At 39.3% G+C, this 24,939-nt stretch overlaps 1 protein-coding gene and 1 non-coding gene across 2 annotated transcripts in view; one reads left to right on the top strand and one right to left on the bottom strand.

Annotated features, from left to right (window-relative positions):
• FRYL (FRY like transcription coactivator) overlaps window positions 1-24,939 on the bottom strand; it is a 255,835-nt gene that overhangs the window by 225,124 nt on the left and 5,772 nt on the right. The gene's annotated exons all lie outside the window — the stretch shown is intronic.
• On the top strand, window positions 5,929-6,064 carry LOC118536340 (U4 spliceosomal RNA). The gene has a single exon (XR_004917632.1). It is a non-coding gene; the product is annotated as a U4 spliceosomal RNA (small nuclear RNA).

Below are 24,939 nucleotides of genomic sequence, written 5' to 3' on the forward strand. Positions count from 1 at the left end.
GAGATGGTCTTATAGGACTCAGCCCTTAAATTGTACGATCTGATGATATCTCCAGGTAGTGTCAGAATTGAGATGAATTGTAGGACACTCAGCAGGGGTCTAAGAATTGCTTGGTGGTATGGGAAAGCCCCATATACACACATACTGGAATTGGTGACCAGATCATTTACCTCCCTTGACCACAAAACCCCTGTCAGTGACTACAGCATCTCTTTGCTCCCTTTTATAATAAAAGTCACCCACATAGTTGCCTCTATGCAGTATTTCACTTCCCTTCTTTGTCCTATTTTTTCTTCTATCCACTCCACGGCTTTTTACCTTCCACTCCATAGGACTGCTTGTCAATGTCACTAATGACCTCCACCCCTCATGAAATCTAAAGGTTAATATCAGGCCTCATCTGAATTGACTCTACAGCAACATTTCTCTCCCTCCTTTTTGAAAGACCTTCACCTGGATTGCAAAATGCCACACTGCTGGTTTTCTTCTTCTTCCTTATGAGCTGCAATTCCTCTGCCTCTTTCCCACCTCAGAACATTGGAGAGCACAAGGTCAGTCCCTGCCCTCTTGTCCACTGACATTTACCTCTAAGTGACCTTACTTATCCAGTCTCAAGATCTTACATTCAAACTTGGGATTTGTCAGCATATAGATGGTATCTCTAGCCCCATTCTCTCTCCTGAGCATGAACCTCAAAAATTTAATCATCCATTTGGACACCAAATAAGACTTCAAACTCAGCTCTTAATACATCCCCCCAAATCTTTACCGCCCCCAGCACTGTACCTCAGCAAATAATACCTCTAGAAGTTACCACTTCATCCTAACAAAAAGTAAAAAGATGAACTGAAAATGCAAAAACTCTAGATGCATAAAAAAAGTGAGGTCATAGGGCAAATCACTACTCCCAGAACTGAAGAAACAGACAAATACAGAGAATCATAAATTAATGGAATAGAAACTTCCATGGAGATCAGTGCCAGGGTAAGAAAACCTGAACTATTAAAATTTTTATTTTATTATTATTTTTTTTAAGTAATCTCTACATCCAACATGAAGCTCGAACTTACAACCCTGACATCAAGAGTTGCGTGCTCTACCGACTGAGCCAGCCAGGCACCCAAGAAGTCTGTTTAGGACTCTCTCTCCCTCTCCCTCTGCCCCTCCCCCTGCGCACGCGCTCGTGCTCTCTTTCTCTGAAATAAATGAATCTTTAAAAAAAGAAAACTGAAAAGAAAAAAGACTGGAAAAAAAATAGAATATCCTAGAAATGTAGGACACTACAAAATAGGTCACATATACGTAATAAGAATACTAGAAGAACAGAAGAAATATTTGAAACAATAATGACGGAGAATTTTTCTAAATTAATGTCAGACACCAAACTACAGATCTAGGAAACTCAGAGACCACCAAGCAGGATAAACACCAAAAAAAAAAACCTTCGACTAGGCATATCACACTCAAAATGCAGAAAAACCAAAAATAAAAAGTCCTGAAAGAAGCCAGAGGGGGAAGAAAACACCCTACCTATGGGGAAGCAAATATAAGAATTACATTTGACTTCTCAGAAACCATGCAAGCAAGAAGAGAGTAAAGTAAAATATTTAATATACTGACAGAAAAAAAAAAAATCTAGAATTCTGTACCCTGCAAAATCATCATTTAGAAATGAAGGAGAAATAAAGACTTTCTCAAACAAAAACCAAGGTAATTTGTTGCCAATAGACCTCTTAATGTACATAAAGAAAGGAGCATCAAAGAAGGAGTAAGGGAAGGTAAAATTAAAACTTTTTCTTATTCTTAATTGAGCTAACAACAGTTTGTTCAAAGTACTAGCAACAATGTATTCGATTATATATGCTTATATAAATGAAATGAATGAAAAAGGGAAGGGTGAGAGGAATTAGGATTATTTTATTATAAGGTAATTGCACTACCCATGAAATAGTATAGTCTTATTTGAAAGTGGATTTGGATTCCTTGTAAATGTATATTGCAAACTCTAGGGCAATGACTAAAAACAATTTTTTGAAGTACAATAAGCTAAGAAAGGAGAAAAACAATCATATAAAATGTTCAAATTAAAACCATAAAAGGCGGGGTGCCTGGGTGGCTCAGTCGTTAAGCGTCTGCCTTCGGCTCAGGTCATGATCCCGGGGTCCTGGAATCGAGCCCTGCATTGGGCTCCCTGCTCCGCGAGAGGCCTGCTTCTCCCTCTCCCACTCCCCCTGCTTGTGTTCCCTCTCTCACTGTGTCTATCTGCCAAATAAATAAATGTTAAAAAAAATAAAGGGCAGAAAAAGATTAGAATCCAAAAAAGAGAACAAAAAACAAGGCCACAATTAGGAAACAGTAACAAATATGATAGTTATTAATTCAACTACAGCAATAATCAGTTTGGACATTAATTGTCTAAATGCACCAATTAAAAGAGAACTGTCACAGTAAATCAAAAAGCAAGGCGGACTGTCTACAAGAAACCCACTTTAAATGTAAAGACACGTATGGATTAAAAGTAACTGCATGGAGGGGCTCCTGGCTGACTCAGTCAGTAGAGCACTCAATTCTAGATCTCAGGGTCATGAGTTCAAGCCCAACACTTGGGTGTGGAGTTTACTTTAAAAAAAAAAAAAAGGTAACTTCATGGTGAAAGATATACCCGCTAACACTAATCAAAATAAAAATGGAACAGCTATATTACTTTCATACAGAGCAGATTTAAAAGCAAGGAAAGTTATTAAGGATAAAGAGGACCATTACATAATGACAAAAGGGTCAATTCTCCAAGACCTACCAAGCCTCAATGTGTACATGCCTAACAATAGAACATCAAAATACATGAGGCAAAAACTGTTAAAACTGAAAGGAGAAATAAATGAATCTATTATAGTTGAAGACATCAACACTGCTCTTTCAGAAATGAACAGATTCAGCAGGCAGAAAATCAATAAGGACATAGCTGAACTCTACAACACCATCAATTGGCTGGATATAACTGACATACCTAGACTACTTCATTCAGCAAGAGCAGAATACACATTCTTTCCAAGCTCATATGGAACATTCACCAAAACAGACCACATTCTGGCCCACAAAATACAACTTAGCGAACTTAAAAGAACAGAAACCCTGCAATGCCTACTCTCAGTTCATGGTGGAATTCAACCAGAAATCAATGACAGAAAGATAACTGGAGGGGCACCTGGGTGGCTCAGTTGGTTAAGCATCTGCCTTCAGCTCAGGTCATGATCCTGGGGTCCTGGGATGGAGCCCCATGTAGGGCTCCAGGCTCAGCAGGGACACTGCTTCTCCCTCCACCCCTCCCCCTGCTCATGCCCGCTCTCTCTCTCTCTCAAATTCATAAGTCTTGAAAAAAAAAAGAAAGGCTAACTGGAAAATCACAAAATACTTGGGAGATTTAAGAATACACTTTTTTTTTTCAAGATTTTATTTATTTGTCAGACAGAGAGAGAGCACAAGCAGGGGGAGCGGCAGGCAGAGGGAGAAGCAGACTCCCCGCTGAGCAGGGAGCCTGATGTGGGACTCGATCCCAGGACCCTGGGATCGTAACCTGAGCCAAGGGCAGATGTTTAACTGACTGAGCCACCCAGGCATCCCTAAAGAACATACTTCTAAATAATACATGGTCAAAGAAGAAATCTCAAAAGAAATTTTAAAATATTTTGAACTGAATGAAAATGAAAATTCTTAAAATTTGTGGGATGTATCAAAAGCAGTGCTTAGATGGAAATTTATAGTAGTAAATATGTATATTAGAAAAGAAGATCTAAAATCAGCAATCTAAGCTTCCACTTTAGAAAACTAGAAAAAGAGCAAATTAAATTTAAAGTAATCAGAAGGAAAGAAGTAAGAATTAAAGCAGAAATCAGTGAAACTGAAAACATGAAATCAATAGCGAAAAATCAATGAAACCAAAAGCTGGCTAAGAAAAACAGGAGAGAGGACACAAATTACTAATATCAAAAATGAAAGCGGGGACGGGCCCACACCAGGCTCCTTGTTCAGTGGACAGCCTGCTTCTCCCTCTCCCTCTGTCACTCCCCCTGCTTGTGCTCTCTCAGTCTCTCTGTCAAATAAATAAATAAAATTAAAAAAAAAAAAAAAGAAAGAGGGGACATCACTACAGATTCCATGAACATTAAAAAAATAAATACTATGAACAAGTATATGCCCACAAATTTAATAACCTAGATGAAATGGACTAATTCTTTGAAAATATAATCTGAATGGCCCTATACTTATTTTTCAAAATTCAATCAGTAATTAATTGAAATATTATTCTGAAACTGAAAACACTAGGCCCAGATGTGTTCACTGGTGAATTCTCCCAAACAGTTATGGAAGAACTATAATAATTCTCTACAATAACTTTCAGAGATTAGAAGCAGAGGGAATACTTCCTAACTAACTCATTCTATGAGGCCAGCAGTATCAAAAGACATTTGAAAATCAATTAATGTAATCTATCACATTAACAGGCTAAAAAAGAAAAATCACATGACCATATCAATGGATGCAGGAAAAGCATCTGACAAAATCCAACACCCATTCATGATAAAAACGCTCATTAAATTGGAATAGAGGGCAACTGCTTCAACTTGATAAAGATTATCTACAAAAAAACTACAGCTAATATCATACTTAATGGTAAAAAAACTGTAAGTTTCTCCAGTAAGATCAGGACCAAGGCAAGATGTCCATTCTCACCACTCCTTTTCAACATTGTACTGGAAGTCCTAGCTATGCAATAAGAAAATAAATTATATACAGATTAGAAAGGAAAAAATAAAACTGTCTTTGTTTGCAAATAATATGTTGATCACCAAATAGAAAACCCAAAAGAATACACACACACACACACACACACACACCCTGAACTAATAAGCAATTATAGCAAGGTTGCAGGATACAAGGTTAATATATAAAAGCCAATTGTGTTCCTATATACCAGCAGTGGACAAACAATTTGAAATTAAAAATAATACCAATTATATTAGTATCACCCAAAAATGAGATAATTAGGTATAATTTTAACATAACGTGTATACGATCTATACGAGGAAAACTTTAAAATTCTGGTGAACAAAATCACAGAACTAAATAAATGGAGAGATATTCCATGTTCATGGACAGGAAGACTCAATATTGTCAAGATGTCAGTTTTTCCCAATTTAATCTATAGATTCAATGTAATCCCAATCAAAATCCCAGTATGTTATTTTGTAGATATCAACAAACTGACTGTAAAGTTTATACAGAGAGGCAAAAGACTCAGAATAGCCAACATAATATTGAAGGAAAAGAACAAAGTCAGAAGACTGACAGTATCCGACTTCAGGACTTAACATAAACCTAGGATAATCAAGACAGTATAATGTTGGGGAAGATCAATGGAGCAGAATAGAGAATCTCGAAACAGACCCACATAAACACAGCCAAACTGATCTTTGACAAAGGAACAAAAGCAATACAACGGAGCAAAGATGGTCTTTTCCACAAATGGGCTGAAACAACTGGACATCCACATGAAAAAAAAAAGAAAAAGAAAAGAATCTAGATACAGACCTTTAACCCTTCACAAAAATTAATTCAAAATGGATCAAGGACCTGAATGTGAAATGCAAAACTATAAAACTAGGAAATAACAAAAGAGAAAACCTAGATGACCCGGGGTATGGCAACAACTTTTTAAATACCAAAGGCACAATCCATGAAAGAAATAATTGATAACTAACTTAATTAAAATGAAAAACCTACTGTGCAAAAGACAATGTCAAGAGAATGAGAAGACAAGCCACAGCCTGGGGGAAAAAAAATTTACAAAACACACACATATGCGCGTGTGTGCATGCACGTGCACACACACACCCCCCTAAAAAGGACTGTTATCTAAAATTCACAAAGAGCTTTGTGCAGTGGCAGTATCATAGCCAATGAGGTTTATCCGAGGCACGATTATTGCTAATCGAAACTAAAATACACAAAGAAATCTTTAACCGGAATAGGAAAACAATCTGATATAAATATGGGCCAAAGGGACACCAGGTTGGCTCAGTCCATTAAGCATCAGACTCTTAGTTTTGGCTCAGGTCATGATCTCAGGGTCAAAAGATCAAGCCCCACACGGAGATTCTCTCTCCCTTCCCCTCCCCACCCCCTCTGCATGCACGCGCACACACGCATGCACTCTTTCTCACTCAAATAAATAAATGGGCCAAAAACCTTAACAAACACCTAACCAAAAATATGCATACTGCAAATAAGCATATGAAAAGATGCTCCAAATCGTATGTCAACAGGGAAATGCAAATTAAAATGAGATGTGCCAGACTTCTATTAGAATGGCCAAAATCTGGAACAGTTGACAACAAATGCTGGAAGGGATGTGAAGTGACAAGGACTCTCACTCATTGCAGGTGGAAATGCAAAATGGAACCACTGCTTTGGAAGACAGTTTGTAGGTTTCTTAGAAAAACAGACTCTTACCATATAACCCAGCAATTGTGCTCCTTAGTGTTTACAGGACTTGAAAACATGTCCACACAAAAACCTGCAAACATACGTGTTAGGCAGCTTTATTCACGACTGCCAAACCTTGGAAGCCACCAAGATGTTCTTGAGTAGATGAATGGATAAACTGTGGTCCATCCAGACAATGGAATATCATTCAGCACTAAAAAGAAATAAGCTATCAAGCCAGGAAATAGGAGCCTTAAATATATAATGCTAAGTGAGAGAAGCCAATCTGAAAAAGCTACACACCGTATGATTTCAACTGCATGACATTCTGGAAAAGGCAAAACTATGGAGGCAATAAAAAGATCACTGGTTGCCAGGGGTTTAAGGAAGAGGAACGAACAGGCAGAGCACAAAGGATTATAGGGCAATGAAAATATTCTGCATGACACAAGGATGGATACATATCATTAAACATTTATCCAAACCCATAGAATACACAACACCAAAAGTGAACCCTACTGTAAACTGGGGACTGTGGTAATTATGATGGGACAATGTGGGCTCATCAATTATAACACGTGTACCACTCTCATGGGGGATGTTGATAATGAGGGAGAGGACATATGAGTAGGAGCAGTGGGAACACGTACTTTCAATTTTGCTGTGAATCTAAAACTGCTCTTAAAGTCTTTATAGAGAATAATGTCTATAAAAAAATAAAGATTTTTTTTTAAATTTTTAATGGGGGGAAAAAAAAAACCTCTTGTCTTATCTGATCTGGCTCTGATTCCAAATGTCCCCACACATCTTACAAAACAGGTTTTCAGCTTTGGTTGCCATTAAAACAAAAAAGTAAAATTGTTTGGAAATTTTTTAAAATAACATATGTATAGCTATATCAAAGACAATGCCAGAATTTCAACTTATCATAAACTGGTCTTTCCATTAAAATTAACTTCTGAAAATAAAGTTTATCAAAAATTTGATTTTTTTTTCCTGGATGTAGCAAATAATTTAACACAAAAACAAGATCAAAATCTTTGCAAAGATGGGTTTTCTGTGGCCTGTGATAAATCAATTTACAGTACAATAAGTTGCACGAAAAATATAAAGTATGTGTTTATAAGCATTTTCTAGTGAGAGGTCCAGAGTTATTAGATTCTCAAAGGGGGCCATGATCCAGATAAGATTGAGAATGGCAAGTTCTTAGGTTTAAGTTAAATCAAGATATTCACCCACTATTTAATACTGAGGGTTCTACTACCATTATTTACGAAATCTTCCTTGACTTCCATCCTGGGTATGTAGCTCCTTTCCACAGACATATAAAGAAAATAAATTACTGTCACCCAAGTATCTAGAAAAGTACTAGGGAACATCGTAAGAGTTCAATTAAATCACCCCAAGCTTTTTTTTTTTTTTTTAAAGATACATTCCCGTATGGCTGACAAGATCCCGGAAAATAATTGGGCTATATGTGTCAAGTCTACTAAAATGTTCATAACCTCTAACCCAAAGGGGAAATTTACCAAATAATCCAAAAGCACGTTAAAAATTCTGTATGCAAGGGGGCACCTGGGTGGCTGAGTCGACAAGCGTCTGCCTTCCGCTCAGGTCATGATCCCAGAGTCCCGGGATCGAGCCCCGCATCGGGCTCCCTGCTCCACGGGAAGCCTGCTTCTCCCTCTCCCACTCCCCCTGCTTGTGTTCCCTCTCTCGCTGTGTGTCTCTGTCAAATAAATAAATAAAATTAAAAAAAAAAAAAATCTGTATGCACAGAGGTGCCTGGGTGGCTCAGTCATTAAGCGTCTGCCTTCAGCTCAGGTCATGACCCCAGGGTCCTGGGATCGAGTCCCACATCGGGCTCCCTGCTCAGTGGGGAACCTGCTTCTCCCTCTCCCTCTGCTGCTCCCCCTGCTTGTGTGCTCGTGCTCTCTGACAAATAAAACCGTTAAATATATATGAAAAATAAAATTACTAAGGATCAACCCTGTGTTCGGCACTGTCCTAGGCAGCTGAGATAGGTCAATGAAGAATAGGTCAACGAAGAACGCTGCCCTCCTGTAGCTTACATGCTAACAGTGGGAGACGACAAACAATACGTATCATTATGGAGTATGAAAAGGTGAAAGAAGCTATAAAAAAGAAAAAAAGAATCATGGACTGTCAAGCGCTCGGCGTGGTAGGCGTTGCAATTTTTAAATGGAATACAGCGTGTTGGAAAGGTGACATGTGAACAAAAAACGGAAGAGTCAGCCAGGTGGATAGCAGGAATGAGCGTGTTCCAGCCACAGGAAAGAGCCACACAAAAGCCCTAAGGCAGAAACCTGCCTGGCACATCAGAGCGAGAACAAAGGTGACGACAGCCGATGAGCAAGGGCAAGAGTAGTAAGGGAAAAAAGGATCAGAAAGGTAATAAGGGACTAACTCAAGGACGGCCTATAGACAAATGTGCTTTAAGTGAGCCGGGGAGTCACCAGAGTCTGCAGAAGAGGGACGTGATCGTCCTACGTTTTAAAGGAGCGCTCTGGCCACTGTGCCGAGAAGGAGCGGACGGGGAGAGGCCCAGCAGTGGGGGACCTTTCGGTGGCAGGCTCTTTGTGACTGAAGTGTTAGAAAAACCCTTGTCTTTCAGCAGGAGAAATTGCTCTTGGATTCAGTTAACTTTCTAGCTCTGTTCCCCAGGAAACCATGAATGTCAGAAACCACAGAATGTCAGCTGTGTTACTAGGCAACATGGCTTATGGTAAAAATGACCCATTGGTACATTGCTTGGGACTGAGCGGGACTATAAATACCTGGAGAGTGGCTGTAACTCTGGGCTGCTCTTAGTGTGGGGACTCCCGCAATCGGGCGCGTACCTTGTAGGAATCCTAGAAGCTATGCTCATGGGTGCATACCATATAAGATAATGGCTTTTGTGGAACATGGTGCTCCTCAGTCACGTTAGCTACATACCCATTCATGTGGGCCTCATTAGTCACACCTAAGCTTCACCTGGAAGCAGAAGCACAGAGAATAGCTCTGGCTGTTCCTTTTTTTTTCTTTTTATATATATACTTTTTATTTTAAAATAAGTTCCAGGCCCCACGTAGAAATTAAACTCACAGCCCCGGGATCAAGAGTCACATGCTCTACCAACTGAGCCAGCCAGGTGCCCGGGGCTGTTCTCTCTCTGCACTGCTACAAGGACACCCCCCAAAAGAACATTTGTCCTTCTCTGCTGGTAAGCTGTTTTTCCTGTCCCTCCTCTCCTGTACCCTAAGTGAATGTGATGTCAAATATGGATTGCCATAGGCCACAGGTCTGGCTGAGCCCCAGTGAAATTCCCTGGGTAGGCACTGCTCTGTTGCAGTAACCCAGGCAAGAAACGGTAGTAGCACGGACCAGGATGGCAGTGCGTAAATAGGAAAAAGCAGTAAAATTGTAAATATAATTTGAAGGAGGAGCTGGTAGGATCTTCCAATAAATAAAATGTGGGATGTGAAAGGGTAAAGTTAGGGATAACGGCAACATTTTTGGCCTTAGCAACTGCAAAGATGGAGGGGGAAAATGGGGTGGGGGAAGGACTGGAGATCAGTTCAGTTTTAGACAATTTTGAGGTGAGAGTCATTCCCAACTCACTCTCTTCAACCCAAGATGGCAGTAGCAGCTCCGAGTATCATGAGCCCATATAACATCATCCAAAAGAAGGGCTATACCTTCATATGTTGAAGCCAGACTCCCCACAGACTTCCCTCACGTGCCACTATCTCGAAACCAATCATGAGCAAGGAGAATGGAACTAACACAGCTGGCTTTAGGCTGAGCCACATTCACAAACTGCCCCCTTTGGAATGGGGGTGGTGGGGCGGGGGAGGGGGGGAAGACCATGAAACACATGAGCACTAAATACCCAAACAAAACTGGGTTTCCATTAGCAAGGAAAGAGACTAGGAAGTACAGTGTCTGTCAAAGGTATCGGGTGAACCATCCACATCAGTGGTGAAATTGCCCAGAAGGAAAGATTAGTAATAAAGGACACTTACAAAATAAGACAGGGAGCGAGGTGACAAATGAGAGGAAGTGACCTACCTTCTAGTCCATGAAAAAACATTTAGGCAAATCTTGTGAAATTACACAACCACCAAGAAAAGATTCTAAAGGATTTGAGGAAAATGGACTAAAATGAAGAATCTGACTGAACTCAGAAACTCTGAGCTGCAGAAGACAGAGCACTGCCTCAGAAATTTCTAATGCGAAATACTTTTGACCTAGATTTTTATATCCAAATGATCCATCAAGAAAGCTGAATAAAGACACTTTCAGACATGTAAGGACATCACTTGAGGGTATTCTCTAGCAACAAGGATGAAAACCAATAAAGTAGATGTGAGAACACAAGAAACAATGGAAATGATCCAAGAGTGAAATGGAAAAGGCGTCCCAGCATGGCAGCTGTGCAGGACTAGACAATAATTCATCCTATTAAAACAGAAAATTAGTGAACTCCATGAAAGGAAGAAAGCAGTGGATTCCATTCAAAAGACAGAATAACTAAGAAGCTGGTTTAATGACAGGAATGCATGTGTTTCTCTTCTCAATAGAAAAAAAAAATTATGCAACAGAAAATTCCCACAGAGTGCTGCTAATTGTCTACCCAGTTTTCCTCCCTTCCTCCTTGCTAAAGAAACCTAAATTTTTTCTTTCTCTTTTTTGAGTTATCAGGTGAGAAACACATGATTAGAAAAGGTAGCCTCTCCCCCAGACCCATGGGATGAAGTCATTACAGGTCTAAACTAAGCCTGGAAATCCCATTCTCCCTTGCCAGCAATTGGCCTGAGGAATCTCTCCTGTCCCACTGTGGAGAAGTGATTCATTTCAGGCCAATGAGACATACAGGAAAATCACCTGGGGAGCTTCTTGAAAGATTTTTCCAAGATGAAAAGAGATCTGATGGGGAGGAAATTTGCTATAAAGGGTGTTACTGGGCAATTGGTGAATTTGAACGCAGACTGTATATTAGATAATAGTACTGTATCATGGTAGACATGGAAATGTACCACCCACATCCAAAGACTCACCACCAGGTGTGAAGAGTATGATTAAGCTATTAGCTTCATCAGAGTTGGCTTCAGCTCTCAAGAGGAGGTCATGATAATCTCTGAACAGCTCAAGCTCATGACTGAGAAAGGCAAGGTACAGGCCAAGAAATTTCAAGCCAACACAGAACTCTTCTAATGGACAATCCTGACTCCAGATCTGCTTCTTCCTTCATCACAATCTGACAGCTCCACTTGCCCACTCCTGCTTCCTTCTTTTAGGAATCTTACTCCTGGCCTCAGCATCTGCTTCCCAGTGAACACAAATGTTAAATTTCCTGAATTTAATCCTTGTTCCATGATCACACGAGAAAGTCCTTTTCATAGGTGACACGGAGTAAAGCATTTAAGAATAAAGAGTCATGATCTCTGCAGTTTTCTCTTAAAAGACTCCCCCAAAAAACAACTATAGATATACAAAGATAAAGGAAAAAGCAAATACAGCAAAATGTTTATAACTGATGAATCGAGGTAAAAGTTAGACAAGAGTTCACATTCTCACAATTTTGTAAGTTTTTAAACTTTTCAAAACTAGGGGTTTTTCTTTTAAAGGGGGGGAAGAGCTCGATGAATCAGTGCCCATCCTATCCCCTTCTTCCCACCTTTTAATAAGTGAGAAAAAGATGCTGGGAGCAACAGTAACCACCCACAATAAAAGAAAGGTCAAGATAATCAGCTAAGTCCCCTGCGGTTAGATATTCTGCAAAATGCTGCCAAAAGAACCAAAGTGATACATCAGGAAAAACAACAACAACAAAAACACTATTCAAGAAAGTCATGGTTCTGGGGCACCTGGGTGGCTCAGTTGGTAGAGCATACAACTCCTGATCTCAGGGTCATGAGTTTGAGCCCTGCGTTGGGCATAGAGATTACTTAAGAAAAATTTAAAATAATTTAAAAAAAAAAGAAGCCATGGTTCAAGGGTGGGAAAATGTGACATGATTTTGAGCAGCTGATGGATTACAGGAAGAGAATCTATTTGTCTTTGATGCTAGGAAGAGCAGCCTTCCATGGGCATGGAGTCATGACAGTGGCATATAGAGAAGGAAAGGTCACCATAACTTCTCTGCTCTGCAATGAATATTTACACAATAATTAAAAGACATCAGACCAACATAAAAACAAAGCACCAAAGACTTCATTAAGGTTACAGAACAGAATGTAAATGTTCTAGAACTTGTCAGTTTAAAAGGCACAGCTGACAGAAGTTGGAAGCTAGAGTGCAAGAAGGCAAAAGCAAAAAGGAGAAGCAGTGGAAAAAGAATAGGATTTTAATTTCGAATCCCTTTAGACTAGAAATCTCTAAACATATTCCACTTGACTCACTTTTTAACCGGTTTTATTGAGATATAATTCACATACCAGTTTATTCATTTTTAGTTAGGTTGTCTTTTTATTACTGAGTTGTTAGAGTTCTTTATAGACCTTAGATACAAGTCCCTTATTTGATAGAAATTGCAAATATTTTTCTCCAATTTGGTGCGTTGTCTTTTTCACTTTCTTAATGGTATCCTTTGAGGCACAGAAGTTTTTAATTTTGATAAAGTCCAATTTATCTATTTTATTCTCTGTTGCTTGTGCTTTCAGTGCCCTAAGAAGGCTTTACCTAGCTAAGGTCATTAAGATTTATTCATATTTTCTTCTAAGAATTTTATCATTTCTGCTGTACATTTAGGTCTATGATCCATTTTTAGTTAATTTGTGTGTATGATGGGAGAAGGAAGCAGTTCAAATTCCTTCTTTTGCATGTAAATCTCAAATCTCCGGGTGGCTCAGCACAATGTGCTGAAAAGACTATTCTTTCCCTATTGAATTTTCTTGGCACATTTGTTAAAAAAAAAAAAAAAAAAATCTATTGATCATGGAGTTTATTTCTGGATTCTCAATACTATCCAGTTAATTTCTACATACTGACACTCTAGTGTGAAATCAAGATAGTATAAGTAACCATTTTAAAATGAACAGCTCAATACCACATAGGACATTCACAAGGTTTTGCAACTAACACATCTAGTTCCGAAACCTTTTGCCATCCCAAGAAGAAACCCATATCCATCAACCCATTCCCCATGGCCCTGGCAACCACTAATCTGTTTTACATCTGTGCAGATTTAACTGTCTGGGATATTTCATATCAGTGAAATCATAATATATGATCTTCTATTTCCAGCATCTTTCACTTAGCATAATGTTTTTGAGGTTCATGCACTCTGTAGCATTTATCAGTACTTCATTGTTAGAGCTGAATAATATTCCATTGTATGGACATGCCACGTTTTGGTTATCCATGCATTAGTTGATGTACATTTGGGTTGTTTCTACCTTTTAGTGAATGTGAACTGCTATCTAAGTACAGAGCTACTATAAATATTCATGTACAACTGTTTGAATACCTGTTTTCAACTCTTATGGGTACATACGTAGGAGTGGAATATCTGGTTCATATCCTAATTCTAGATTTAACTGTCTGAATAACCACCAAACTTTCCCACAGCAGCTGTACCCTTCTACATTTCTACCAGCAATGTACCAGGGTAACAATTTCTCCAGATCCTCACCAACATGGGTGATTTTGTTTTCTGATTCATTTTCAAAGGTGACATCCAGAACTCAACACAGTACTCCAGGTGTTGTCTGGACAGTACAGAATAGAGTAAGACTAACACCTTTCCTCTTCGGAACCTCCTCCTCCTGCTAGCAGACTATGAGTCTACGCAGCCTTCCTCGTAGTCACATTACATTTTATATCCATATTGAGTTTATTACAGTAATTAAAATACCTAAGTTGCCTGTATTCCGCCACCTCTCTCTCACCCCTATAACTATGCAGCTATCTCCTCAACCCATAGACAGGACTTCGTATCAAGCTCCATTAAGTTATGTTAGCCTTGGCCCACCATTTCAGTCAGAAATATGTTCAAAAGTTAACCCTAAAAAATTCATTTCATCCAAAAACTTGAAAAGCATAGTATCGATGTTTTTTTAAAGATTTATTTGAGAGAGGGCGCCTGGGTGGCTCAGTCGTTAAGCGTCTGCCTTCGGCTCGGGTCATGATCCCAGGGTCCTGAGATCGAGTCCCACATGGGCTCCCTGCTCGGCAGGAAGCCTGCTTCTCCCTCTCCCACTCCCCCTGCTTGTGTTCCTGCTCTCACTATCTCTCTCTGTCAAATAAAAAAAAAAAAAATTTATTTGAGAGAGAGACACCAAGAGAGAGAGAGAGAGAAAGAGCGCACGAGCAGGGGGAGGGGCAGAGGGAGAAGCAGACTCCTTGCTGAGCAGGGAGCACAATGCAGCATGATCCAGGACCCCGGAATCATGACCTGAGCCAAAGGCAGATGCTTAACCAGCTGAGCCAACCTGGCGCCCCAGGATCAACGTTTTTATTCACATTACAAAAACATGGACCGTAACCTTCAGCAACAGAAATTTTTCTCCAGTTGTCATCAATTCACTATTCACTAATGTTTAGAGTTGCTACTCAAGCAATCACATTTCCACCTAATTTTATGGTCATCCAGCCCACATTCTCTCACTTGTCAATTTCTCTCTAGAAATGGTACAGAATGTCTGGCAGAAATTCATTTATACTGTTATCCTCTGCATTCTCCAGACCCAGAGTCTAATAATCCTACCTAAACAGTAAGGTTAGTCTAACATATTGTCTCTAGTGAGCCCATGTAATACTTTCCTTTAAAAATGTAATCACAATGTTTTTAGTGCATAAAACACAATGAACTCAGATTAAGTCATACTATGTTCCAAATCATATTTTGAAATTTATATAACAACAAATATAATACAATGAAAAAAAGCAGTATGTATCACTTAAGGCAACGGAGGAAATAAAGAGCTCATGTGTTCTACTTGAGATTATCAAGACAAATGTGTTGTCAATTTACTGTAATTTAGGGTTATACATCTTTAAAATTCAACAGGAGTCTCTCCTCAACCATAAAAATTCAATAGGAAAAAAACATTTTCCACATATGTTCACAAAAAATGAATGAGCAAATTTTAGGAAGTTTTGTTTCTAATAATATAGATTATTTTATTGAAACCAATTTCCCCAATTCCTTTAAGAGCACATTCCTCATTCAAGAATCTCTTCTATAAAGCCTTCTGGGGCGCCTGGATGGCTCAGCCAGTTCAGCATCTGCCTTCAGCTCAGGTCATGATCCCAGGGTCCTGGGACGGAGTCCCACATTGGGCTCCCTGCTCAGCGGGGAGTCTGCTTCTCCCTCTTCCACTCCCCCTGTTTGTGCTCTCTCTGTCAAGTGGATGAATAAAAGCTTATAAAGCCTTCAGAGGCTGTTGCAGTCTAAAAGAGCCTCTCCCTACTTTGCCCTCTAAAGATACCTACTACTGTCCTTACCAGGCTGACAACCGATGCTTGGTATTTACTGCTTGTGAACTGTTTGCTAATTTACTTATTGTCTGCAACAGAATCCCGCGGAGAACTGACGCTTTCTCATTCTTTTCTAACCTCATCACAACCAACATAGTATAATGCTTATGAAAAGGTAAGCACTCAAATTCTTATATGATTTTATATCGCATATAATAGTTATAAACCTATACAGAATTAAAATTAAACAGGAAATCATCTCATAAAAATTGAAGGCATTTTAAGGTCTTGTGGTTCTTGGGGGTGATTGCAGTGTGGTAACTAAAAAGGAAAACTGCGTCAAGCAGGGGCTTCTCCAAGATGAAATAGCTGTGTATTTCAAGGTAGCGAGTAAAGAGACAGGAGAAAATGAAGATAGAGGAGGGGACAGAAAATGTGGAAGGAATGAGATTCTGGGGCTCAAGTGAAAAGAAGATAAAGGACACTTTTCTTTCTGAAAAGGGAAAACTAGGTACAGGGATATGTTGAAATGGACAAGGGTTAAATTCAACAGGTGGGTTTTTCTTTTTTAAGAGTTTGTTTATTTATTTGACAGAGAGAGAGCACAAGTAGGCAGAGGGAGAGGGAGAAGCAGGCTCTCCGCTGAGCAGGGAGCCTGAATGGGGGCTTGATCCCAGGACCCTGGGATCACAACCTCGGCCAAACGCAGCCGCTTAACCGACGGAGCCACCCAGGCACTCCATCAGCAGGTTGTTTTAAGAGAGAAAGAGAATGTTTATTTAGCTCCTAATATTTATTAAGAAAGCACTATATCAGTTTCCTGCAGTCCAATCAATTGCTGCAGTGACAATTATCACAAACCTAGTGGCTTAAAATAATATAAATTCATTATCTTACAGTTCCGGAAGTCAGAAGTCCAAAATAGCCCAGGTCTCGCTGGGCTAAAACCAAAGTGTCGGCAGAGCTGGGTTCCTTTCTGGAAGCTCTGAGGAGATTCCATTTCCTTGCCTTTACTGTTTTATGGAGGCTGCCCACCCTCCTTGGTTCTGGCGCCCTTCTATCTTCAGAGCCACCAACAGACATTGGGCTCCTCCTCATGATGCCATCTCTCTGGTCCTGACTCTGCTGTCTCCTGCTTCTTTTAAAGATTATATGAGGCTCGGGGCGCCTGAGTGGCTCAGCCGTTAAGCGTCTGCCTTCGGCTCAGGTCATGATCACGGGGTCCTGGGATCGAGCCCCGCATCGGGCTCCCTGCTCCGCGGGAAGCCCGCTTCTCCCTCTCCCACTCCCCCTGCTTGTGTTCCCTCTCTCGCTGTGTCTCTCTCTGTCAAATAAATAAATAAAATCTTAAAAAAAAAAAAAAGATTATATGAGGCTCACCCTAATGTAATAACGCAGGATACTCTAGTTTAAAATCAGCTGCTGAGCAACCTTAGTTCCACCTGCAACCCGAATGCTCTTCAGCTGGGTAATATAACTCTCACAGGTTCCAGGGATGAAGCTGTGGAGGGATGCCATTATTCCGCCTGCCACAGGCACTATGCTATGGGCCTCATTTATATCTCTTAATCCCCACAACAACGCTATGGGGGAAATCATGTTTTACTCATTTTATACTTGAGGAATCTGAGACTACCCATAACACTTTGAGAGACTTTAAATAACAGCGCAAACAGCCAGGCTTATGAGATACTACTATAATGTTTGTGAAGCTGCACCAGTGGAACCAGGATGCAGATAACACAGCCTGCACCGGCCTGTTTCTAAAGCCCTCACTACCCTCTCTACTTGCGTGCGTGCGTGCGTGTGCATGTGTGCGTGCGTGTGCATGCGTGTGTGTGTGTGTTTTGGGGTGAAGGGAAAAAGGCTTTTCTTGCCCCCTACTTTAACCAAAACCATCTCTCCTTTCATCACTAGAAATCTCTGTGCATGATTTTGTTTAAAAAGTGTTTAAATCTCTGCACACCATGCTACATATGTTCCATTTAGGCTTTGGTATATGAGAAGAGGTCATATGACAGTATGTCAAGAAACAAGGCTAAAATTATGTGATTTGTAGATTCCTTCCTAAATTGTATAATTTTAGGCTCCAGATTTGAAGATATAAATTATTTTTATAACTATTTCAAGCATTCAGATAAATTCCCCAAAGCATAATATATTGGGCTAGAGATTATCAGCATTTTAAGATGTCTTGACACATATAACCCATTATTTTTCAGGATCCCATCAACCATATAGGAATGGATACTTTTTGGAAAAAATGATGACTGGGGCAATATAACTGACCTCCAGGTATCCTGCCTCATTTAATAATGAACTCTTACAGTATTCCTTCACTCTCCCCTAAACACTTGGGTAACAATAATTTTCTTTTTATGTCCTCAAAAAAGGCTACAGACCAGGGTGGAGATCAGGGAAAGAGTCTGTGATTGATGGCAAAAGCCTTGGTGTTAAATTGTTGGCAAATGTCTTGATTGAACTTTTACCTCTAGAGCAGCCATTTTTAATCTTCTCAGGATCGTGGCCTCTGCTTTGGAATCTGATAAACCTATGGACCTCTCACTAGAAAAATGCACATGAACACATCCCCAAAATTTTTCATACAACTTATTTTACTGCATTTTAAATCTGCTGCCATCACAGACCATATAAAACTAGTCTTTGCAAGGGTATCTGTATGTCTCACTTTTGGTTTTATGCCAAAATCTGCTACACCCAGGAATAAAAATCTAAAGTATGCAATAAAACAAAGCAAACTGCAATTATTTTTGACAAATAGATACCAAACTAATGATGACGGCTGGATGTAGAGCCTCTGGCACCAAAGCACAGTTCTAAGAAAAAACCCACCTCTTGTACATTATTCTCCAAGGACAGCTGGGAAAATAGGGGCGTCAGAGAGAAGGCTCAGGTCCCAACAGGAAGGAAAAATAATATTGACTGAATTTAATGAGTGCTTCCCAAAACAGTAACATTTTATACTTGTATATACTTATAAAAAGGAAAGATATGAGATTTTTGTTTGTTTTTTTAAGTAAGCTCTATGCCCAATGTAGGGCTTGAACTCACCACCCTGAGATCAAGAGTCTCATGTTCTACTGATTGAGCCAGCCAGGTGTCCTTAGGATAAGATACAGTTTTAGAAATTGGGAAATATTAAGATAAATTGAAATATTTGAGAAAAAAAATCATACCAGACCGACTCTGAATGTATCAAGTTCAAAGTGGAGTACGTGTACCCCCAGAGGCAGGGGATCATGCCACTGGTGTGAAGAGAAAATACCGTAAGACTGAACATATGCGTTATCTTAAATTTGAAACTGAGCTTTACTCATATTCACTACGTGAAACCGACACCGGATCCCTCTCTGGTCCTGCGTCAGGCGGTGTCAGCCCCGCAGCAGTTACCCGAAGAATGCTAGTCACACAGATTGGCTCACTTGACCTCCAGTCTACCTAGAGGCAACCGGAAAAGCACCCTTTCTAGCAGTTTGGGGGGCAAGCAGAGTCGTGGAAATACAAGACTGCCCCACAGCATCATTCCAGTGTCCATTCTTCCTGGACGACGAGCCTTCTTACTCTGTCTTCCCAGGCCTGAGTTGCAGTCTCGGTGTGTCTGGCAGTTTCCAGAGCATCTGTAGGCTGCTGAGGTGGCCCAAGCTCTGAGCTCCCCTTATGGGTTACGTCTGTACCGCAACCCTAAAGCAACTGTCAGGCCCTTCCAACACCTCTGTAAGCCCCTCATATCCTGATTAAATCTCTTCTTTTGTTTGTGGCACTGATACACACACACAGTATTCCAGTAGGTCAAAGTCTCCTAAAGGAAAGGTGGCCATTCCACACCCTGGAGGGGCTGTCTGTGATGCCCTCACCGGATGGCTCACTTTTAGCAAACTGCAATATCCTGCAGCTTCCTTGGGCCCAATTAAGTACATTTGCAGATCTCATTAGAATTATGATGTCACTCACAAATGGGTTTTAAAAGATTTTTGTAAATGAACAAAGGAAGAGAGAGAGACAAACCAAAAAACAGACTCTTAACTATAGAGAACTGGTGCTTGGGGGTGGGGGGGGATGAAATAGGTGATGGGGATTAAAGAATACACTTGTCTTGATGAACACTAAGTAATATATGGAAGTGTTGAATCACTATATTGTACACCTGAAATGAATATAACACTGCATATTGACTACACTAGAATTAAAATGTCTAAAAATTAAAAAAAAATAAAAACTGTCAGAATTGGATACTTAGCTATACCTATAATAAATAAGAAAGGGTTTTTGCAAAGAGAGGCAGATTAAACATAATAAAGCAAAATAGAAGCACAACACAAGAAAACGGTAGAACTGCCAAATGCCTGTTAAAATACCAGTGCTTTATCAAAACTGTAAGGTAAAAGAGTGATTATCTTGTAAACTGTAAAACTATACAACTTTTAGAAGAAAACATAGGAAAAAAATTCTTTGAGGCCTAGGACTGGATGAAGAGTCCATACAACACTAAAAGCACAATTCATAAAAGAAAAAAAATAATTGAATGCACTACACAGAAATTTCAAACTTTTTTGCTCTATAAGATACCCGGTTAAGAGGATGAAAAGTCAAGCTTGGATGGGAAGAAAAGTTTGCCAATTGCATACCTGACAAAGGGTTTATATCTAGACGACAGAAAGAACTCTCAAAGCTCAACAATGAAAAACAATCCAATTTGCTCATTAGGGAAACAATTTGCCCATTAGGGAAAGGCAAATTAAACCCACAATGAGATACCACTACACAACTATTTAGAATGACTAAAGTAAAAAAAATAGTGAAAATACCAAATTCTGACAAGTGTATGAAGAAACTGGATGTTTCATACATTGCTAGTGAGAACATATAGCCACTCTGGAAAATAGTCTGGCAGTTTCTTATAAAATTAATCATACACTTACCATATGACCCAAAAATTGTACTCTTGGCCATTTATCCCAGAGAAATGAAAACTTATGTTCACACAAAAACCTATGCATGAATGTTCACAGCAGCTTTATTCGTAACAGCTAAAAACTGCAAACAACTCCTATGTTCTTCAACAGGTGAATAGTCAAACTGTACGGTGGTACATCCATACAATGAATACTATTCAGCAATAAAAAGAAATGAACTACTGATACATTGGATAACTTGGATGGTTTTCTAGGGCATTGTGCTGAGTGAAAAAAAGTCAATCTCAAAAAGATACATACAGGAGGATTCCATTTATGTAACATTCTCAAAATGACACAATTACAGAGAAGAACAAATTAATGGTTGCCAGTAAACAGGGACAGGGGGAGTGGAGGGGACCTTGAGCTGCATGAGGGCGTTTCTTGGCAGTGATGGAACAGTACTGTATCTTGATTGTGGTGGTGGTGAAATGAATCTAGACATGAAATGTTATTAATTGCACAAAACTACACACACATACACATGAATGAGTGCATTAAAAACCATGAAAACTGAATATGGCTACTTAACAGTATTGTACCAATGCCAGTTTCCTGATTAAACATGGTTATTAATGTTACGTTATGTAAGATATTACACTGGGGTAGCTGAATGAAAGTTACATGGGACTCCCTGCACTATTTTCACAACTTCCCATGAGTCTATAATTATTTCAAAATAAAGTTTTTCTTAAGTGATGATATTCAATCATACTTATTTTTAAAATTACTAATATTTTAAGTGGAATCAAAAACATGAAAATAATACATTTTAAATTGTTCTACAATGTTTTTCATCTTTAGCTCATTACTTTTTATGAATGTCTTACTATGTACAGTATAAGTAGTATATAGTTTACAACAAACATACATATGGGGAATGCAGACGCAGTTCTTTATACCGCTCAGGTGTGGCAAAAAAAAATGTGCAGACCTCTGTTATAGAAGCTACAAAAGTCTGAGATTCTCTATCCCTTTAAAGTTTTACTTAGGGAAGAATATACAAGAACAGGACAGACACCGGACTGAGAATCAAAAAGAACTCTATTCTATCCATAGTTTAAACAAGTCACAATCTCATGATCATCCACAAAATGTAGGAGTTGTATTAGATCATTCCCAAGACATTCCAGCTCTGAAAACATTGTAACTCCATGAGTTCTACAACAGGAAAAAGTGCAGCAACCATAAAGAAATGTATGACTAAGCTCCAACCAGTATTTACTGAAAGTATACCGAAGATTCAGTATTGCCAGGAATATTAAATACAAGACATAGTCCAGGTTATCATTAACACAAACATAGAAAACAGCACCTACAAAGACAATTTTACCTCAAAGAAAATAGATTACCAGAAGATCCAGTTGAAATATAAATATGCAGATAATAGGCAAAGGTGGCTATTTTGCATGCAGCCTCCTTGTTGTTGAAGGCCTCTAACTTCTGCTCATGGAATTATACGAGGCTCTGTATTGCAACAAAAAATACACCAGTGCATTCAAGTATCCTGGTGTACGAACTTGGGGATCATGACAGTTCTCTCAAGAAGCAGAGTATCAAGACATCTGGGGAGCCTGGGTGGCTCAGTCGGTTAAGCATCTGCATTCAGCTTGGGTCATGATCTCAGGATCCTGGGATTGAGCCTCGTGTTGGGCTCCCTGCTCAGTGGGGAGTTTGCCTCTCCCTCTCCCTCTGCCCCTCCCCTACTTTGTGCTCTCTCTCAAAGAAATGAATAAAATCTTAAAAAAAAAAAAATCAAGACATCCAAGAAAGAATTATTTTCCTTTTCCCCATCCACTTAATTATTCACCATCTACTTGAGTTAGACTGAGTAAGACAGAATTTTAAGAGGTCTATTATTCAGGGGAAGCTAAACATCCACAAGGTAATTATATACCACCCTGTTACACCACCTGCTATCCAGAAACATCAACTACCTGAAACAGAGTCCAAAACCAGGAAAGAAGCTAGAGTCCTCTAAGCAGTAAAAATCAATATAACAAGGTCCTAGCACTAAAGCCCCATGCTTCTTTGGCTCCTTATTCAGAACCTTCTATCATTTTTACCCACCATTCCACAAGTGTGGTTATGGGTTCTAGTCATGGCACACTAAAATATCAAATTAGAAAGGCAAGAAAAGTACAGTAAGCAGGTATAATGAGAGCAGAGAGATACAGCTAACAGTAAAGTAATACGCAAACCAATCACCAAACCAACACGATTTAGAAAGGAATAGTTTCGCCAACAAATGAACAAACTATGGTGGTCTGTAGATTGCTGACTGAGGACACTAATGGCTGGAGCTCTTCTGCAAATAAATCATTGTGCGTTCCCTGGTGCCCAAGACACACGAAAGGAACCACCAAAGTGATATTTTTTAACCAGTATTATAGACAGCATAATCCATCTTGTATTTTTAAACAGAGACACAAAACTGAAAACTGTATTAAATGATCTTTCCAGCATTCTTTAGTATTGAACTCAATTACATCACATCTGAATTTTACCATGAAATAGAGATACACCAAACTCAAAACAGAACAAAACAAAACATGGAATCCTGAGAAGTTGAAATATTATGCTGAAATTCATTCAGGCAACAAAGCATACATGGGAATACTTTATGAACTAAAAAGTGAGGCTGCATTACAGTGAGTGAACAAACTACTATCCTTTCCTCATCAATTCCCAGATGCCCTGTAATAAATAAAACAAACAAAACACAACATACTTCAACCCCTCTGCAGTACAGATGCTCTCAACTAGAGATGAATCTTACAATTGCTGTCACCCAACAGCAGGATGTAGTTGGTGAAAATCTTATCTCCTGGAAAGATCAAGAAAGCGGCAGCACAAAGTGTCTTAGGTCTGACCAAAAACGGTCATTCAAAAAAATCATTCTTTTTTTAAGATTTTACTTATTTATTTGACAGAGAGAGAGCACAAACAGGGGGAGCAGCAGAGGGAGAGAGAGAAGCAGGCTCCCCACTGAGCAGGTGGCCTGAGGCCGGGCTCCATCCCAGGACCCTGGGATCGTGACCTGAGCCAAAGGCAGATGCTTAACCGACTGAGCCACCCAGGCGCCCCTCATTCAAAAAATCTTAAAAGGACAAAGAAATGATCAGAAACCTGGAGACAATTACAGAAAATTCTCAAAAATAAATTGCATCCTTTTACCTTAAAAGATAGCATATTTATGTAATTATCACAATACTTACTAAGCACTCAATAAATTTAGCTATTATTATTTCAAGATGACAAATAAGGACTACTAGAGCTAATGAAAATATCTATGATCATGCTGATCAGGCTATCAATAAGCATTTATTAAGTGCCTACAAGGTCACCAGCACTATGCGGTAGCAATAAAAGTTCATTACCATGAGAGAGAGAGAGAGAGAGAGAGAATCCAAGCAGACTCCCCAATAAGCACGGCGCCTTATGCAGGGCTCAAACCCAGGACCCTGAGATCATGACCTGAGCTGAAATCAAGAGTTGGCCGCTTAACTGACTGGCACCCCTCAACTTCTTTTAAAGTATGTCCTTTCTTTAGGTCCAGCAGGCAGATATTTTGAGACATAAATTATTTACTTGTTTAGAGTCACCAAATGATTAAATGAATATAAAAAACTGTCACCAAATGAGTCTTGTAGTTTTCATAGGAAAAAAAAAACTTTTCCCATTACTCTCCAGGCTTAGGTAGAATAAGGATGGTAGATAAACTGCCTCTTAAAATCCTTCTAAACTTGGAGCTACACACATGATGAAGGAACCTCTTTCCTAGGATTTACACACATTGAAACGGATCAGTTTATACAGAAATATACATTTATTAAAATGCTATCTTTCATTTATATTAAATGTTCAGAATAGACAAATGTATGAAGATGGAAGGTAGATCAATGGTTAGTTACCTAGGGCTGGTGAGGGAGGTGGGGAAGGTGAATGAAAAAGTTCTAAAACTCATTGTGGTGGTGGTTTACAACTCTGGAATATACTAAAAGCCACTGAATAGAACACTTTACTTTTTTTTAAAGATTTATTTATTTGAGAGAGA

The sequence above is a fragment of the Halichoerus grypus genome, chromosome 3 (assembly GCF_964656455.1).
Source record: "Halichoerus grypus chromosome 3, mHalGry1.hap1.1, whole genome shotgun sequence".
In the NCBI taxonomy this organism is placed as follows: domain Eukaryota; kingdom Metazoa; phylum Chordata; class Mammalia; order Carnivora; family Phocidae; genus Halichoerus; species Halichoerus grypus.